The 15,725-nt window shown below is 32.6% G+C and overlaps 1 long non-coding RNA gene across 1 annotated transcript in view; it reads left to right on the forward strand.

The window, feature by feature from the left end:
* The window catches only part of LOC308496527, a 716,843-nt gene that overhangs the window by 579,503 nt on the left and 121,615 nt on the right, over positions 1 to 15,725 (forward strand). The window lies entirely within an intron of this gene.

The following is a 15,725-nucleotide window of genomic DNA, read 5'->3' on the forward strand; positions in this document are numbered from 1 at the left end:
TATCTATATATCCAGCATGGGATTTTTATATGCATTTGTATAATGTATAATGGAGGAAAAATGTTCCCTCTACGCTCTTAGATTCTATGTCTTGGACCTGTGAGTTAAACTGATTAACAAGAGATAAGTCCATGCAAACATATATGGTGTGTGTGTGTGTGTGTGTGTGTGTGTGTGTGTGTATGCATATGAAGGTTTTTTAATTTAGGAAACATTAAAGCTTATTTTATTCATTGTTTTTGCATTTGTCTAATTTATTCTGTTTTATTTTCAGTTTTCTTTAAGTATACTAAATATTAATTGTTATTGTTTAAAAACGTACCTATGGGAGGGGCTAGAATGCAGTCATAGGTGTTAGAATTCCTAACCGTGGGCCATTCACTTAAAGTATCTGAGTTTCAGTGTTCTCAGATATAAAATAGATATAATTTTTGACAATGCTTATAGCATTAACAACAGTAGCAACAAATGCAAAACTTTCCTTTGGAAGTTCAGATATTCTTTCAGTCTAATAGTTACAGTTTATGGAGTAAACTGTTGCTTTATGTAGTGTCTTTTTACCATTAATATGACTCAATAAATGATATTCTGTTTGAATTGTCATGAACTATTCATACATATCCATACAGGCATAACAAAAATCTGTAGAATGCACATTTTTTACATTTTTTGTGAGCCTAAAATATTATTTCTCTCTGATATCCTAGTATTGAGAAGTTTTAAGTTGTCTGTACAATCATATTTCTAAGTTAAATTATTTGATTATTTGAAAATTCTGTTTTTATTGTCATCTAATCTGAGTTCTATAAACATGCAGACCACTACTCAGAAAATAATAAATTACGTGTGTTTTAATGTTGGAAAAACTGTTGATAAATAAGGAAAGATAAAATAACCATGAGGCAAGTTAAAGTAATACATGAAAACTGCAATACGGTTTTTGAACTAATAGTTCTTTACTCTTTTCATCATAGTTAAAGTTGGATACTGAGATATGTATATATCTGTTATGCAAATTAACAGTAAATTTGTCTATTTTTTTTCCAAATATCCATGGAGATATAACATAGCGTGTTGTGAAGCAGGTCTCTCTCTTAGAAAGGGCACACTAATCTTTTTGTTGATGTTTTTCTCTCACTAAATATATGATAGCTAATAGAAAAAGTGATTTTAAAGAGTGGAGACTATTTTATATTTACCAACTATGCATTAGGAAGCAACGCATTTCAAATATGCAACTTTGTGAATTTATTGGGTATTAGCACCCATCTAAATAAATTAATGAACTGTTCATGCAAATCTTGCATATATTTTCATTAATGGTTTAATGTTCCATCGAAATACAATCATTGCTTTCAGAAGGAATTAATTAATATTGAATGGGCTCAGTTTTATTTTCCTACATGGTTCTCACTAAAAATTTGGCTACTGAAAATTTCATTTGAGCTAGTAAGTAATTAAAATCATTGTGTTGATTACTCAGACTTTTATTTACTTTCCTACATATTATCATGGATCAAAGAGAGGAGGTACCAGCCATCTCAATAACTCTTCTCACAGTATTATCCTTGCTTCCTCTATAGACAACTACAGTATAAAAATTCTGTATTTATTTTATGTCCACTGTTACAAACTTTCAACTTAAAGAAAAAATCAATTGAGTCTCAATTGTATCCGATACTCTCTGCCTTGGATTTCTAGCATGGGGGACCAAACAATACAAAGAATTTTGAATACCACCCATAGTTTATATTCAATGTTTTTAGACTGAATATGTAGTATTTTGTATCTGCAGTATAATTTTTGCACCTTAATGTCGTCATTGATATAAAGACATTGATATAAAATGTCTTCCATTTTCATAAAGAAAAATAAAAGTACCATAAATAAATATATATATATATAGCTTATTAAATTTTCGTTCAACTGAATTCACTCATGTTACCAGCCCCAACTTCAGGAACGTCATCTTACAAGTGAGTGCCCCAGGGTCTGCCCATGTTTGTCACTACCCTCCTCATAAGGGTGCCTTCTAACCTTGTGTTTCTAATGGTTGCTTTACTTCATCTGTTTTTCTACTTTACATAAGGAAATCCTGAGTATGTGCTGTTTTCTGTCTAGATTTCATCATTCACATTTTTGGGGTGAGAGTCATCCATATTTTTTTGCTGTTGAAGGACATTTGGGTAGTTTTCAGAGTGAAGCTATTTCAAGTAGCACTGCTATTAATATCCTAGTATGTAACTTTTGCTGAACATACATACACACTTTTGTTGATTTTTTAAATTGAATTTATTGGGGTGACATTGGTTAACAAAATTGTATAGGTTTCATATTCTGTAATACATCATCTGTATATCGCATTGCGTGTTCACCTCCCTAAGTCAAATTTCCTCCTGTCACCATATATTTGACCCCTTTAACCTCTTCTACCTCTTCTCTCCCCCTTAGACTCTGGTAACGATTAAACTGTTGTCTCTGTCTATGAGTTTTTGTTTGTTTGTGTGTCTTGTTTGTTACTTTCAGTTTTATCTACACATATGAATAAAATCATAAGATTCTCTTTTTTGTTTTGTTTTTTGATTCTTTACTTTTTTTGTCGGATTTTCTTGTTTTTTATTTTTTTTATTGGGGAATATTGGTGGACAGTGTGTTTCTCCAGGGCCGATCAGCTCCAAGTCATTGTCCTTCAATCTAGTTGTGAAAGGTGCAGCTCAGCTCCAAGTCTTGTTGTTGTTTTGCAGTCCTAGTTGCAGGGGCACAGCCCACCATCCCATGTGGAAATTGAACTGGCAACCTTATTGTTAGGAGCTCGCGCTCTAACCAACTGAGCCAACTGGCAGCTCCGCGGCAGCTCAGTATCTTCAATCTAGTTGTGGAGGGCACAGCTCACTGGCCCATGTGGGAATCGAACCAGCAACCCTGTTGTTCAGAGCTCAGACTCTAACCAATTGAGCCATCCATCCTCCCCGTGTCTGACTTGTTTTGCTTAGTGTGATAATCTCAAGATCCATCCATGATGCAAATGGCAATATTTCATCTTTTCTTATGGCTCAGTAATATTCCACTTTATCTATGTACCACTTCTTTACTCATCTATCAAAAGGACACTTTGATTGTTTCCATGTCTCGCCCGCCATGAATTAATGCTGCAGTGAACCTAGAAGTACATATATTTCTTTGGATAATATTATTAAATTTATTAGGTAGATACCCAGAAGAGAGATTTCTAGGTCATATGATAATTCTAGTCTTAATTTTTTGAGGAATGCCCATACTGTTTTTCAAAGTACTGATTTACATTCCCACCAGCAGTATATGAGGGTTGCTTTATCCCCACACATTATCCAACACTTGTTCTTTCCTGTTTTGTTGATAATAGCCATTCTGGCAGGTGTGAGGTGGTATCTCATTATGGTTTTGATTTGCATTCCCCTGTTAGCCAGTGAAGTGGAGCATATGTTCATATGCATTCTTGGGAGAAGTGTCTGTTCAGGTTTTGCCCATTTTTTAAGTTCATTGTTTATTTTTTTGTTGTTGTCAACTTGTATGAGTTTTTTATATTTTTTGGATGTCAGCCCCTTATCACAGGTGTTGTTTGCAAATATCTTCTCCCATTTGGTTGGTTGCCTCTTTGTCTAGTTGATGGTTTATTTTGTTGTGCGGAAGGTTTTGAGCTTGATATCATCCCATGCCTTTAGTTTTGCTTTTACTTCACTTTTATTTCCCTTGCTTTTGAGGTCACATTTATAAAATCCTTTCTAAGACCAAGGTCCATAAGTTTAGTACATATGTTTTCTTCTATACAGTTATTGTTTCAGGGCTTTAATATAGTTTGAGTTAATTTTGGTGTATGGTGACAGATATTCTAGTTTCATTATTTTACATGTGGCTTCTCAATTTTCCCAGCACCATTTATTTAACAGTCTTTCTTTCCTCCAAATGATTTTGGCTCCTTTGTCAAAAATCATTTGCCTCTATATGTGGGTTTATTTATGGGTTCTCAGTTCTGTTCCACTTGTCTGTGTGTCTGGTTTTCTGCCAATACCACACTATTTTTATTATTGTCACTTTGTAGTGTATGAGGTCAGCAAGTGTGATACCTCTGGCTTTGCTCTTTCAGGATTGCTTTGGTATTCAGGGTCTTTTATGATTCCATACAAATCTAATTTTTGTTGTTCTATTTCTTTAAAAAATGCCATTGGGATTTTGCGTTAAATTTGTATACATATTACTTTAGGTTACATCGCCATTATAATCATGTTGATTCTTCCAATCCATGAACACAGGATATCTTTCCATTTCTTTGTGTCTTCTTCAATTTCTTTTAATAATGTTTTATAGTTTTTGGTGTATAGGTTCTTCACATCCACTGTTAAGTTTATTCCAAGGTATTTTATTTTTTTTGTTGCAATTCAAAAGATTTTTTTTTCATATGTTTTTTTATGAAATTTCATTGTTGGTATATAGTAATGCAACAGATTTTTTTATATTGATTTTGTATCCTGTAACCTAACTGTATTTGTTTATAGTTTCTAATATATTTTTGGTAGAGGCTTTAGGGTTTTCAATTTAAAGAATCAATTTGTCTACAAAAAAGTGACAATTTGACTTCTTCATTCCCTATTTGGATGGCTTTTATTTATTTCTCTTGCCCAATTGCCCTGTATATGACTTCCAGTACTAAGTTGAATAACGGTGGTGAGTGAGGGCACCCTTGTTTTGATTCTTCTTAAAGAAAATGCTTTCAGTTTTTTTTCCATTACGTATGCTGTTAGCTGTTTGTCACATATGGTCTTTATTATGTTGAGGTACTTTTCTTCTATACCCATATTATTAAGTGTTTTCATCATAAATGGATGTTGTACCTTGTCAGATGCTTTTTCTGCATCTATTGATATGATCTGCATCTATTGAGATGACTTTCATGTTTTGTTTATGTGATATATCACATTCATCTATTTGTATTTATAAAGCCATATTTGTGCCCCTGGAATAGACTCCACGTGATCGTGATGCATAATCTTTTTAATGTATTGTTGTATTCAATTTGCTAGTATTTTGTTTAGGACTTTTGCATTGTATTCATCAGATATTGGTCTGTAGTTTTCTTTTTTGTGTGTTGTTTTTACCAGGTTTTGTTATCAACGTAATGTTGGCCTCATAAATGAGTTAGGAAGTATTTCTTCTTCTTCAATTTTTGGAAAGAGTTTAAGAAAGACAGGTATTATTATATCATTTTTGAATGTTTGGTAGAATTCACTAGTGAAGCCATGTGGACCTGGGATTTTACTTTTGAGGAGGTTTTGTTGATTGTCTTAATTTTATGATTGTTGATTGGTCTATTTGGATTTGGTTATATATTTTTATGAACTTGTTAATTTCTTCTACGTTATTGAATTTGGTGGCACGTAGTCTTTCATAGTATTATCGTATGATCCTTTATATTTCTGTGGTATCTGTCATAACTTCCCTTTCATTTCTGATTTTGTTTATTTGTATCTTTTCTCTTCTTTTTTTTTTTTCCTTAGTAAATCTAGCTATGGGTTTTCAATTTTATTTTGCTTTATTTTTTTCGATGAACCAGCTCTTTGTTGCATTATTTTTATTTTTTTTCTGTTGACTATTTCATTTAAATCTGCTCTATTATTTTCTTCCTTGTGCTGTCTCTGGGCTTTATTTGTTCTTTTTCTAGTTCTTTAAGATGTAATGGTAGGTTGTCTATTTGGGATTTTTCTTATTTCTTGAGATAAACCTGTAATGATATAAACATCCCTCTTACTGCCAATTTTTTGGCTGCATCCTAAAAGTGCTGATATGTCATATTGTCAATCTCATCTATGTATTTGTGTCTTTGGATCTTTTCTTTCTTGTTTGACCCAGTCTTTCTTCAGTAAAATATTGTTCAATCTCCATGTATTTGTGTTTTTTCCTGCTTTCTTTTTGCAGTTGATTTCCAGTTTCAATGCATTGTGGTTGTAAACTATGTGCGTCATGGTTTCAATCTTCTTAAATTTGTTGGGCTAGTTTTGTGTCCCAAAGTACGGTCTATCCTTGAGAATGTTCCATATGCACTAGAGAAGAATGTGTAATACGGTATTCTGTCATGAATGGCTCTGTAAATTTCAACTATTTCCATTTGTTCTAATGTTTCATTTAAGGCTGATATTCCCTTACTGATTTTCTGTTTGGATGATCTATCTATAGCTGCCAATGGAGCATTTAGGTCCCCTACAACAATCATATTTTTATTCATTTCTTCCATTAGTTCTGTTAGTACTTGCCTTATATATTTTGGTGCTCCCTAATTGGGAACGTATATTGATAAGTGTATGTCTTCTTGATATATCATCCCCTTAAACATGAGGTGTCTATGTTTGTCACTTGTTACCTTTTTTATCTTGAAATCTATTTCATCAAATAAAAGAATGGTTGCATCCACTTTTTTCTGGATGCCATTTGCTTGGAATATCATTTTCCACCCATTCACTTTGAGTCTATATTTTTCCTTACAACTGAGATGTGTCTCTTGAAGGCAGCATATGTGTTGGTTGAGTTTTGTTTTGTGATCCAGTCTGCTATTCTGTGCTTTTTCATTTGTGAGTTCAATCCATTTTCACTTAGGGTGATAATTGATGTATGAGAATTTCCTACCGCCATTTTGTATTTTGTATTCTGGTAGCTCGGTGTCTCTATGGTTTCTCTGCCCTAGTGTTTCTGTCATTTTAGTTTGGTGATATTCTATGATTTTTTTCTTTGTTTCTTCTTTTTTATGTCATGTATCTCAGTTCTGGATTTTGTGTGTGTGTGGTTATCATTAAGTTTATGCTAAAGAAAGTTTCATATATATACAGTATAAAGTTTATATATATATATATAAAGTTTCATATATATACAGTAGTCCTTGAATATTAACATATTCTCTGTATAGGTTGTGTGTGGTGTGTATTTGTGCATGTGTTTAATCTAGTTAGGGTTCATTGTACTTATGGACCTACAGATTGGTACCTTTCATCCATTTTGGAAAGTTCTCATATACTGTCCCTTTGAAAATTTGCTTCTGCCCCATTATCTCCTCTCCTTCTGTGAATTAATTATTGGAATGATAGGTATTTTGAATTGTTCTTGTATGTCTCTAACAAGTCTGTTCCTTCATTTTTCCCCAAACTGTGTATTTTAGTTTATGCATTTTTTATTTACCTTGCTTTGGGATAGCAAATTCTTCTTTTTGCTCTTTCAAGTTTGAAATTAAACTTATGCCATGAATCTCTAATATCAGATGTCGTAACTTTCAGTTACGATGTGTCCATTTATTTATTTTCCTAAATTAAAATTCTCTGTTGAAACTCTCCATCTTTCAGTCTGTTTTAACAATTGTGTCCTCTGTTTTCTTTAACATATTACCAGGCTTTAATTGAGAGTCTGATAAGAGTCATTTTTCTTACTGTAAAGATTGTAGGAGATGTAGCTCTGTCCTTCAGATGTTCCAGGCTTTTGCCTCATTGTCTAATTTTATATAGATTCAAACTCTCATATGCCTGAAGGGGAGGCAGTCACTAAGCAGGAAACAGGCTCCCCTCTAGGCAAGTCTTTGTTTCCTAAGCACCGCAAGACTATGGGAGATTTTCTTTCTGTATTTTTGAAGCTTTCAACCTAGCTCCACAGCCTGCATGGAGCACCAGATTTTAGCAAATTTGAGGCATACGTTTGAGTCTCTTCAAGTTTCCAATTTATACCTTTAGCCCTGTACTACTATTAAAAGTGTTGCTGGTTTCTTTTTACCCTAGGTTTCTTTTGAGCAATGCTGCCTGTACTTAGAATTGGCAAATGCACCAAAAAGGAAATAAAGTGACGGAAAATTTTCACCTCATCACAGAAATATTCTCCTCCCTGGAATTTTAGTTTACTTAAAGTTCATTGCTTCCACAGATCTCTAATATATTTTAAAACATGACTTTTATATATCCATCTAACTTTTGCAGAAGTATCATTATTCTTCAGTGACTGAATTTTTTGTAGCTGAAGCTGCACCATGATATTTAAGTGAGTATTTTTAATGTTTCGGAGAAAGAATGCACTTAAATACGTTGCTGTATTCAAACTAGATGTTGAGATTTCTTTGGTTAAATTTAGCCAAATATTCTTTGATAAGGTAAATATTCTTGCATGGATATTTCTATAATAGCTTTATAATTTAAAAAGAAGCAAATGAGTTTGAATCCCACATGTGTAGAGAAAATACTGTAATCTGTGATAGACAACCTCTAAGGTGAGTCCCTAATAATTTTCACCCCTTGATAATCACACCTCTATAATTCTTTCCCCTTGAATGTGGGCTGGATTTAGTGACTTGCTTTTAGAGATTATATGTAGTGGACAAGATGTGATATTACTCTTGAGAATAGGTTACAGGAAGACTCCAGCATCTTTCCTATGTGTTTTCTGTTACCCTTGGCTTCCTTCCCCTGAGTAAAGCAAGATGCCATATTGTGGGAAGCCCTATGGAAGTTCCATGCAACAAGAACTTAATTTCTATGACAAACAGTAATATCAGGGTTAGCAGCCTGCCAGCTGCCATGTTAGTAAGCTTAAAAACGATGCCCCATTCAAGACTGGAAATGACTGAAGTCCTAGCCAACACCTCAATTTCAACATTTGAGAGAAGCGACAGCAGAACCACCTGGCTTTTTCATGCTCAAATTCCTTAACCCACAGAAACTGTGAGATAAATATTTGTTATTTTAAATTGCTTAGTTTTGGAGTAATTTGCTACTCAGCAATAGGTAACTAATACAGAATTAGATTTTTATGTAAATCCTGATTCTAACGTTTTTTAATTGTGCACTTGTGATTAAGCTATAGCACCTTTTTAGCTTCATCTATATAAAAGGTGTAATATCTACCATAAAAGCAAAAAAGTATTTTTGATAAAAATGATAATTGATTTTCAAGCAGCTCGCAAATACACGTATACATATATGAATATATAATTTATATATATATATATATATGTATATATATATATATATATGAATATATAATGTATATTTAAGGAAAAAAAAAACAAGATTACAAAATTGTCAAGGTTACAATTAGTCTATTTGTAATGGAAAAAGAGGAATTTTTTCCATATGGTATCATATTCACAAAGGTCATCGTGTATCTTCATATATCAGACTTGTAAATGGGAAACAATGGACAAGCTAGTACTCAGTTCAAAGAGTTATCATTTACTTTCATGATCCAAGGAAAAGAGGTTACTGTTTCGTTCTTGGTTTTGCCATTGTTTGACTCAGGAGACAACATGAGTGAGTGTGTGTGTGTGTGTGTGTGTGTGTGTGTGTGTATTTGTGTGTATGTGTGTGTGTGTTGTGTGAAACTTTTAGTATATGATTTGCTCATGGTATGTAAAGGCAAGGTGTTAGTTTTATTTCATGTGGGTGAAGGTTAAATGAGATAGATATTTAAATAAGCCTCCCTCTTTACACAATATAAGAATATTGTCTCTTTCTCCAAAACAGGTTCTTTAATCCAGTGTCCTCTATTCAGTACTAAAACACATTCTTTCTTACTTCTAACATAAAGATGTCTTATGCTTTGTGCTTTTCTATATTCATTATTGTTGTTTTTTTTTTCCAGTTCACAACCACTGTATCCATTAATTCCTTTGAAACCCTAGTCTTCATTCTAGATAATTGGGATTTTGGTCTTATTACTCCCTCAAATTATTTACACTAACCTAAATAATGACTGCTCCCTCTAGTTCCTATTATTGTAATTTGATTTTTCCTATTGGTTTCAATACTACTTTCTCATTCTTTGATCTTGGCCAATGATAAAGACATTTTCTTTTGTCATCAATGTATCTAGATCTTTGGCAAGTTGAAATTGGGAAGAAGTAAAGTTGTTACTCCACTGAAAGAGAGAAATTAAATGAGAGAAATTAAATGATGAGAAATTAAATTGAAGGTCTTTGTTGAAGGGAGAATTAGACAGTATATTACAAAGAATCCTAGGATATAGAGAAAACAGTAGAATCAGTGGATACATTGAGTTATATTGAAATGGCTGGAGTACTCATTCCTAGAAAATCCATAAAAGCAAATTCAAGAAAGAGGAACAAGGAAAACCCAGAATATGCTGTTGAAATGGAGGCTCAGTTTACAGTAGCCTAATGAGACACTCTACATGCCCAGAGCATAGATGAGGCTAGTCTAGGAAATTCTGGGCACAGAAACTAAGAATCAAGTGTGTGTGTGTGTGTTGGAATTCTGGCAGCTCCAGAGAATTCAGCCTAAAGCTAAATAGAATCGAAACCCTGAGAAAGAAAATTTTCCTAAAGAAACCCATAAAATATAAATAGACAGTTCCCCTGAAGGTGGAAGCAAGGGATAACTGACAGAAAAGGACCCTCAGGCTTGGCGAGTGGGGATAAATCTGTAAATGGAAGAAAGTGAAACTGATTGGTCCCAGGATAAACAGGATAAATGTTTAAAAATATGCTAACATATCTAAGGAGTGCGGTATCTATAGTGTAGCTTCCTTGAATGCAGTTTTCTAGAATCATAATTTTGAAGGCAATTCTGCACTGCTACCTACCTGTTGGCACCTTACGTAGGTACAAGGATGTACTTACAAAATCCCCCACGAGACTGCTTTACTGTGCATGGCAGTGGGAAATACAGATATTTTACCAGGGTGCCTCTTCTTCTGCCAAACAACTCAAATTGTGAAAAAATAAATTAAAAACAAATCTTCATTCTTTCTGACTTCTGTTTGCTTTTTAATGATTATTTCTTGTTAACCTTGGTTCTACTGTATGAGACAACAGAAATCAAATTTTTATGGTAGCCCTCCTAATGTGCAAGTCTATTCATTTTGGCAATTCTCTTTGTCAGTGGAAATATCTCAGTTTTCATTAACTATTTATGTGACATGGTTTTTGGAATCCTCATCATTTTAATTGCCTTCCTCCTGGAAGCCTTCAGCTGTCAGTTCCCTTAAAATGTTTCAGGTGGATTTTTAACGGCATTTCAACTTGCATATGAAAAATGCTTAGCATATTATTAAATGAACAAGAAATGAAAAAGTGAAGAGGAGACAATGCCACAAATTTGGTGTGACCTGTGTAAAATGTGAACAGTTAACTTATATCTGTGACTAAGAAACTACACTTCTATTTATTGCAACTAAGGCTAAATTTAACTTTTGTTTGTGCTTATTTTTATATTCATCTTAAAGCAGTTTTTGTGTCATAGTTGTCCCAGTTTGTGTGTTAAAATGCATTCAGATCTTTTTCACATGAACCACTGCAATCTCAGACCTTCTTTGCTTACATTTGTTTAATTGATTTTTTAAATCTAAATTGGGAACATAGTAATTACTCCATTTAAATTTCATTTTGTTAACTTTAGTCTAGTGTGCTGGGGAAATAATTTTGACTCTAGATTTATGTGATTTTTATATTTGTAAAATTTTCTGTGCCTTTTGTTAAGTTATCATTGCCCAGGATAGTCTTATTTATATCATCGGAAATATCCTTACAGGATCACATCAATCCATTAATCACCATTTGAGTTTAATTGTTTAATGAACTGTAAATCTTACATAGTGGTACAATTACCTAATTCACAGCTTCACATTTTCTTTGTAAGAATATAACTAGATATTTTGCCAAAGGCCCAGCTGAAATCAAGGTTATCTGTAGAGTTCCTCTGATAAATCAGCCAACCAACCAACCAACCATCCAACCAAATCATAATTTTAAAATAATTGATATTAGTTGTGTAGGCCTTATTTACTCATAGTGGATATTATTTTTATTTCCTATGTTCAAAGCATTTGTTTTTCAACTCTTTTCTTACTTTTTTCTCGGCCATATACTACTTCCTGATTTCTTATAGATTTTTCAAGTTTTTTTGTGTGTAAATAAGGAAAAGATATGTGATTTCTGTGAGAAAGCTTAGCCACCTTAATTTTTGCTTCTTCTAGTGACCTCATTTTGTAAATATATTTAGTTGGAAGTAAAAGATTATATAGCATTTGCATTTTCTGCATTTTTGGGTTAGTTCACTGAGACATAAAATCTTAAGCTAATTTGTAAATATTAGAGCAAATGTAGCATCTCTAAAGCAGCCTAGGCCATATGCTACTTCCTGATTATAAGGGCAATTTTCATTGCTAGATTTTTTTTTTTAATGATAAACATAAAATAGACTTCTCTTTAAACACACACAAAGAAAATGTCTCAAACAATTCAATCTTCTAACTATGGCTGGGAGAGATAGTGCTAGAGAAGAAGAAAGAGGAAAATACACAATTGCCTGTATTTTTAAAGGGAGAATCATTTATCCTTGATGGCTAAAGAAATAAGACTCAGCAGGAGTAAACTTTGTTTTCAGAATCAGCCATTTCTTTTTGCTTTTCTCTAGGTAGTGTCTTTCTTCTCCTTCAAAAGTTCAAGTATTGCTGAATAAATGAAATTTTTCTAAAATACTGTCACTGAGCAATTGTTAACTTCAGCAGTCTTCCTAAAATGCATGTGCATCAGCAAATGGTGAATTTTGTATTTATTAGTTAAACTTAATGTTTTTTCATTGGCTTTAACACCTTACAGTAATACACAATTAATATTAATTTGACTTGCTAAAGGAAGGGGAGCATGGGATCCCTGAATTTTGCTAATTGAAAAAACCACAAATGTCTGATATCTTAGAATGTTAGAAGGAAAATAGAATTAATATTTAGAGTTTTATTTTCCTTAGGATAATGTATTAGAACCTCACTACCGGTTAACATACCTTAGGGAAAAGCCAAGTGTGAAGCACTTCTGAGCACAATTCTAAATACAATTGTACAGTTTACATTTGTTATCCCCACCCCTGCTGTGATTAGATAGTTAGTAAGGTACTTTGTGTTTAGGTGAATTTTCATTAGAAAAGCAGTAGAATTAAATTGAAATGGCAAAAGTGCCACTTATTTCTTCTCTTCTTTAATGTGTTGATTTCTTCATGCCAGTCTTCAAGAATGAGCTCAGCATGTGTTCTCACATAATTTAACCTTTATTTCTTATAATTAAATCTAAACATATAGAAATCAAGACTACCTAGCAATTTTAAGGATATACATAACAATTGCAAATGAACATGATCAACTTAATAAAATAAAAAGGATACCCATTTCCATTTATTAATTCAGTGTATAATAATAAGTGTTTAATCCTTTGAAAGAAAAGGCCAAATTTGCTTTTCAGTCAGAGGTAACACTTGATTTCCGTGGCACAAATATGTTTTTTTATTGAAATGAATTGTGCCAATAAAAGGATAGTTTATAAATACTCTTTATCTACTATTATTCTAGGCAAATGGAAGATGGAAAATAAGTTGATTCTTTTATATTCTTGTTTAAAAGAAACTCACAGTTGAATTGGAAAGATATTCATAGGCAGTAAAATAAATAAAGAAAGGAAGGAAGGCTAAATCTGATGTATCAATAATGCATGTTAGTGGTATTAAAGGAAGAGATTAGCAAAGCTTTAGGTTGGTACAGAAGAATTTAATACATTTATGTGAATGATTGAATGAATGAATGAGTTCTATAAAGTAGTATCAGTGAAGATTATGGTCACCAAATAATAACTATAGAATAAGAACCGCTGAAAATGGAATACCAAAATGTGTGGCAAATGAAGATATAGATGGTGTTTTGAGTGGAGTAACTAGTGTATCAGATTTGGAGGAGAAACAAGAATAGAGGCTGGAGGAAGCACACATAAAAAGACAGAACCAGCCTGTAAGTTCTGACCTGGATCCCAAAAGGAGAAATAGTTACATTACTTAAATTATTAGGCCAAAGAGAGATTGTGCCTCTTTATTTTTTGAATGAGCGTGGATTTGCTAATGTTATGTCTAGAAAGCTTGTGTATTTGAACATAATGTAGCCTAGGTCAGACTGAAGGTGAAACAACGTACTGTTGTGTGTGTGTTTTTTTTTCTCTCCATTATCTCTTTAAACTATCCCTGCTTTGACAAGCTAATGAGATAAGAGTATGTGAAAACACCAGACTACCATTACCACATATTTTAAACGAACATGATGAATATGTATTTTTTATATCTTTATAGTAACTAGAAACTGAAATATAGCCATAGTGTAAATTACACATATTTTAAAACTTTTCTATCCATATTTCTTGATATTTTAAATAATGCAAGTATTACAATTAGAACATATTTATAGAATTTTACAACATTTAAATTAAAATCCTTTCATAGAGTAGAAACTAGACATTTGCTAGTTTTATGTTCACTTTCTTAAGTTCTCAGATAAACCAATTCTTGAAAACCTATTGATCCAAAAAATGTACTAACATAAAGTTAAAATATATAAGTGATCATTTATCTTCTTCAAAGATTCTATATATTCATCTAAAAAATTAGTAAAATAAATTCTTCACCAAAATACACTGTATATGAAAATCATAATATGTTCTTACTGTTGAAACATGAAACAAAAACCTAGGTATTGGCAAGTTTCTTTTTGTTTTTCAAACCGCTTCACCAGAGTCATTGTGTACATAATGATGAAAAGAAAACACTCAAGATACTATTGGTTGATTCATCAGTAAATCTGTATTGGCTGCCTGCTCAGGTGGGCGGCACTAGTATTTTGTTGAAGCTTACTCATTACACATGCACCAGTCTTATTGTTGAACATTATCTCAATAATATTAAAAAAAAAAAAAAAAAAAAAAAAAAAACAAGAACAAAAGCGACACACGTTTGTTCTTGGTGTTGATTATGACACTCCTGTTACATCTAAAAATGGATTAAGTAAATGTCTTTCACAAGTAAACATCATTATGTTCCTCCTGTTAAGAAAATCCAAAGAAGTGCATTTTAAAAATCTTATTGGCTTTAGAAAACAGTGAGAGGAATCTAGGGCATTGTACTGGGCCTGGGCTAATTGGTTAAAGCATGTTTACTTCTTTTACGTGAAGTCAGGTAAGGTAACTTGTGATGAGCAGGCAAATGCTGTTTGGTTGACCTAGACCTTCCTTTTCCAGGAGAGCCTAGCATAGGAACTTAGTTAAGCTTTGGTTGGCCGATGTGGAGCTTAGCATAAGCAACTCTATCTTGGGCCTAATCTGGTTACTTTAGCACTCCAAATAGATAGATAACTCAAAGTGATTAAATCGAAAGTAATTTTATAAGGAATAAATGAATATTGGGTTTATATTCTACGAGGTTAAACATAGTATGAGTCCCCATCTTTTTTTTTTTTTTTTTTTTTAAGTTGTATTTGTACGAATAGTAAACAAGTGGTTTATGGAAAAAAAGATGAAACCTTTACTCAGAGTCTGGTCCAGCCATCAAAGATAACTGTTAACCATTTGCTTGAAAAATTTTTATATTCTCCCCTCTTGGGTCAGATATGATAGCTAACATAGTATTGTATTTTAAAAGGTATACTATGGAAGCAGAATACCTAGGTACAAATCTGTCTCTTTGCAATGAAAGTCGCCTAATTTTTCTGTGCCTCACCTTACTCAATTATAAAATGAAGATAAAAATGTTTTCCCACTCTCTCATTGAGGGTTATTTTAAGAATTAAATAAGATTACATCTGTAAAGCACTTTGAATAAGTACTCAGCAAATATCAGCCATTTTTCTGGCTGTATTTTGTTAAAAGTAATATGCTCAACTCAAGTTCACTAATAATGCAA

The sequence above is a fragment of the Rhinolophus hipposideros genome (genome assembly GCF_964194185.1).
Source record: "Rhinolophus hipposideros genome assembly, chromosome: 4".
Taxonomy (NCBI): Eukaryota; Metazoa; Chordata; class Mammalia; order Chiroptera; family Rhinolophidae; genus Rhinolophus; species Rhinolophus hipposideros.